This window comes from Rutidosis leptorrhynchoides, chromosome 3 (genome assembly GCF_046630445.1).
Source record: "Rutidosis leptorrhynchoides isolate AG116_Rl617_1_P2 chromosome 3, CSIRO_AGI_Rlap_v1, whole genome shotgun sequence".
Lineage (NCBI taxonomy): Eukaryota > Viridiplantae > Streptophyta > Magnoliopsida > Asterales > Asteraceae > Rutidosis > Rutidosis leptorrhynchoides.
Window position 1 is genome coordinate 144,375,989 of NC_092335.1, and position 5,757 is coordinate 144,381,745.

Here is a 5,757-nt window from a genome sequence, read left to right on the forward strand (position 1 = left end):
GAAACATTGTATACGTGTCTATGGTATCTCAAGATTACATAATATACAATACAAGTTGATTAAGTTATGGTTGGAATAGATTTGTTACCAATTTTCACGTAGCTAAAATGAGAAAAATTATCCAATCTTGTTTTACCCATAACTTCTTCATTTTAAATCCGTTTTGAGTGAATCAAATTGCTATGGTTTCATATTGAACTCTATTTTATGAATCTAAATAGAAAAAGTATAGGTTTATAGTCGGAAAAATAAGTTACAAGTCGTTTTTGTAAAGGTAGTCATTTCAGTCGAAAGAACGACGTCTAGATGAACATTTTAGAAAACATACTTCCACTTTGAGTTTAACCATAATTTTTGGATATAGTTTCATGTTCATAATAAAAATCATTTTCTCAGAATAACAACTTTTAAATCAAAGTTTATCATAGTTTTTAATTAACTAACCAAAAACAACCCGCGGTGTTACTACGACGGCGTAAATCCGGTTTTAAGGTGTTTTTCGTGTTTCCAGGTTTTAAATCATTAAGTTAGCATATCATATAGATATAGAACATGTGTTTAGTTGATTTTAAAAGTCAAGTTAGAAGGATTAACTTTTGTTTGCGAACAAGTTTAGAATTAACTAAACTATGTTCTAGTGATTACAAGTTTAAACCTTCGAATAAGATAGCTTTATATGTATGAATCGAATGATGTTATGAACATCATTACTACCTTAAGTTCCTTGGATAAACCTACTGGAAAATAGAAAAATGGATCTAGCTTCAATGGATCCTTGGATGGCTCGAAGTTCTTGAAGCAGAATCATGACACGAAAACAAGTTCAAGTAAGATCATCACTTGAAATAAGATTGTTATAGTTATAGAAATTGAACCAAAGTTTGAATATGATTATTACCTTGTATTAGAATGATAACATACTGTAAGAAACAAAGATTTCTTGAGGTTGGATGATCACCTTACAAGATTGGAAGTGAGCTAGCAAACTTGAAAGTATTCTTGATTTTATGTAACTAGAACTTGTAGAATATATGAAGAACACTTAGAACTTGAAGATAGAACTTGAGAGAGATCAATTAGATGAAGAAAATTGAAGAATGAAAGTGTTTGTAGGTGTTTTTGGTCGTTGGTGTATGGATTAGATATAAAGGATATGTAATTTTGTTTTCATGTAAATAAGTCATGAATGATTACTCATATTTTTGTAATTTTATGAGATATTTCATGCTAGTTGCCAAATGATGGTTCCCACATGTGCTAGGTGACTCACATGGGATGCTAAGAGCTGATCATTGGAGTGTATATACCAATAGTACATACATCTAAAAGCTGTGTATTGTACGAGTACGAATACGGGTGCATACGAGTAGAATTGTTGATGAAACTGAACGAGGATGTAATTGTAAGCATTTTTGTTACGTAGAAGTATTTTGATAAGTGTATTGAAGTCTTTCAAAAGTATATAAATACATATTAAAACACTACATGTATATACATTTTAACTGAGTCGTTAAGTCATCGTTAGTCGTTACATGTAAGTGTTGTTTTGAAATCTTTAGGTTAACGATCTTGTTAAATGTTGTTAACCCAATGTTTATAATATCAAATGAGATTTTAAATTATTATATTATCATGATATTATCATGTATGAATATCTCTTAATATGATATATATACATTAAATGTCTTTACAACGATAATCGTTACATATATGTCTCGTTTAAAAGTCATTAAGTTAGTAGTCTTGTTTTTACATATGTAGTTCATTGTTAATATACTTAATGATATGTTTACTTATCATAGTATCATGTTAAATATATATATATATCCATATATATGTCATCATATAGTTTTTACAAGTTTTAACGTTCGTGAATCACCGGTCAACTTGGGTGGTCAATTCTCTATATGAAACATATTTCAATTAATCAAGTCTTAACAAGTTTGATTGCTTAACATGTTAGAAACATTTAATCATGTAAATATCAATCTCAATTAATATATATAAACATGGAAAAGTTCGGGTCACTACAAAATTACATCTAACACAAGTATGTAGTCTAGATGAACATACATGGTTTAGCCAACAACCATAATCAAAGACAAAATTATAATAAAAGTAAATAGAGAATTCATAGTTTTTAGCAAAGAATTAACCGAGAATAATGATCATTCTTCAATCTTGATCAGATCGTAGCTCGTTAATGGAATGATTGGATGTGTTAGGTGACCTTGGAATTCCACAAAAATCACCTATTTTCTGAAAAACGGATGCAAGAAGATAATGAACTCCAAAATCAAAAATTAGGTTTTAATAAAAAAAAACCCATCAACACCATTCTCGCTACCACGAGCCTAATCTTCGCAATCGCAAAGTCCTCATATTACAATCTCGCAATTGCAATGCTATTTCTCGTGATCGCTAGGTTCCTGATTTCAGATTTCACGTTCGTTTTTACTTGTATTCGTGACTGGAACTTATGCTCGACCTGTGTTTCGCGATTGAGACCCAAAAAGTCGCGAAAGGGAACCTCCAAAATCTCATTTTTGTCCTGGAAAAATGCTTGAACATATATTTCGACCGAAAACGAACCAAACCTCATTTTTTTCACTCTTTTGGCATTAAAACATCACCAACTTACCACAAAAACTTCCAAAACACCTTATGAACTAAAAAGGCGTCAAACTTCATAAATATCTTCAATGTCTTCATAAACACCTATTGACATCTTCAATAACATGTACGATTGAGCAATATCAATAGGATGAAGACAACCTCATCTTTGTTTGACTTACTTTGCACAACTCAGTCCAAAACTTGCTTAACAACAACTTGTCTCTATCTGATACTATTGACTTGGGCATGCCATGATGTTTATAGACCATATCAAAGAACAATGATGCCACTGATAATGCTAAATACTTAGAAGTACGACCACCAAAACGCACTCCTTTTGTTAATCTATCTACCACCACACAAATAACATTAAAGCCATTTGAAATAGGTAACCCTGTGATTAAATCCATGCTTAAGTCAGTCCATACATGTTCTGGAATATTTGAAGTATGCAATGTCACATTCAAATTTTTTACTTGTTGACAAATCACACAATGTTTGACCAATTGTTCCATTTCCTTTATCATGCCAATCCAATATAAAATTATCAGCCAATCTCATATAACTTCTATGAATTCCATCAAGACCACCAATTGGGTTGAATTATATTCTTCCAACAGTGCTTGTCGCAATTGAGGACAATATGGAATGTACAACTTATACTTATATTAGATCAACCCATCTTTGACTTTTCAAAAGGCAAACCTTTTAGGTTTATGTAGAATTTCAGCAATGAATCTTTGAGTCTTTGCATCTACAATAATCCACTTCCTAAGGTCATCAATCATGTCACATTGCATCATAGAAATAGCTAGAAAAGTACACATGTCAAGATTTACCCTTGAAAGTGCATCAGCAATCACATTACTTATGCCAGGTTTATAAACAATATCATATTGATATCCAAGTAATTTTGTGAGGTAATTTTGATGCTCTTTCATTTGAATTGTTTGTTCCACCAAATTTTTGAGACTTTTATGATCAGTATAGATGGTGAACTTGCCACCCAATAGGTATTGTCTTCATTTAGATACTGCAACAATCACAATTCTCTAATATAGGTTAAAGACCTCTGCAATCTCAAACTCAATGTTTTAGTGAAATATGTAGGTGGGTATTTTTCTTGTAAAAGAACACCTCCCACAGCTATACCACTAGCACCTCTTTCAACTTGAAATGACATATTGAAATTAGGTAATGCTAACACTGAGCTTTAACCATATTACTCTTCAAAGTAATAAAAGAGTTACCTGCTGCTTCATCCCAAATAAAGCATGTTTTTTTAATAAGTTTGTCATAGGTGATGTTATAGTTGCATACCCTTGGAATAATTGTCTGTAATACCCAGTCAAACCAAGGAACCCTTTTAACTGCTTTGTATTTTATGGTACTGGCCAGCCAACCATAGCTTTAATCTTGTCAGGATCAGGAGAAATACCATTTACATCAATCATGTGACCTAATAATCAATCTTGGACACTACATAGCTACATTTACTAGCTTGAACAAAAAATTGAAATTGTCTCAAAATTTTGAGTTATGTGGTCAAATGGTCAACATGCACATCAATAGATTTGATATACACTAAAATGTTATCAAAGAACACTATAACACACTTTCTAAGTAACCTTGTAAAAATAGTGTTCATAGTAGCTTGAAATATAGAAGGAATATTAGTAAGGCCAAATGGCATCACCTTGAATTCATAATGTCCAGAGTGTGTTCTGAAAGCAGTTTTTTCAATATCCTCATCTTGCATTCTAATTTGATGATAACCAGCCCTCAAATCTAGTTTTGTGAAAGAAGCTCCATGTAACTCATCAATCAACTCATCTATAGTAGGTATTGGAAATCTATCCCTTAAAGTAAATGCATTTAAGGTTCTATAATCAATACAAAACCTCCAAGAACCATCTTTTTCTTGACTTACTGGAGAGCTAAAACTACTTGTTCTACTAGAATTTTTCCAGAATCCAACATCTGATCAACTTGCTTTTTTATCTCATATTTTTGAAAATGAGGGTATCTATATGGCTTCACATTAACAGGTTGACTATTTGGAAACAAATTGATTCTAAGATTGAGAAACCTTTTTGTGGTAATTCAGTTGGTTCAACAAACACATCCGCAAAGAATTGCAATACACTACTAATTCTAGGGTCCAAATCCACAGGTACAAGAATAGGATCTTGATATTGCCTCATTTATACACATTTTTACTCGCAATATCGGTTCTTTTTTGTTTGTTTTTAGATACAAGTTGAAGAAATGGTGAAGATAATTGTTAATGTTTGAGCTTTTAGATTCCGACGAGGTAGATTGAAGAGTTATGATGTTTTGGGATATTTTTGGGTGATAATTTCATTGTTCGCAAGTTTTTATACCGAAGTAAAGTCGAAGTTATACGGTTTGGAGATCAATACTGGTCGAAATCTTGCATTTTGTGGCCGCAAATCTTTCCCTCGCGGTCGCGATTTTGGTGATTATGCTCGCAATATTTGAATCATGCTCGCAATACATTAACAGAAAATCGGGATTGGAAAACGCCACTTCGCGCCCGCAATTAAAAGGGTCGCCCTCGCGAGGATGATGAAGAATCGCGGTCGCAATTCTACCTATCGCGGTCGAGAAAATGAGAGGCCGACTTCAGTTTTTAATTTACTATATATACGCGTTTTTTATCCCTTTGTTAGGGTATTCAGTTTTTTATTCCGAATTTTGGTTCTACAACCGCTAGGTTACGAATTTTATAGCTTTTCTATATACTTTGTATTGGGGTTTACTCTATTGCAACAATTTTGGTTAGTCTTAATTTTGTAATCACTTTATTTTACATTCAATTTAATGTCTTCAATGGTTTATCTTTTATCTATTATTATTTCTTGCTTTAATATGAGTAGCTAAATCTATTGTATCTGCTTAGATGATTGAACTTAGGTGAAGGATTGCTTTCTAATGAATTTGAACAATTAATCTTGTTACTTAGATTTTGTTTGGCTTAAGAACGACTGTTATCTAGGTTGATTAACTAGTTGAAATTGCGGAGATTATTAACTATTTAACGAGAGTTAAATCAAGTTGTGATCTTTACTAGGTTATTGAAAGTGAATAGCTTAGGCCTTTGGATAATTATATGCGGTA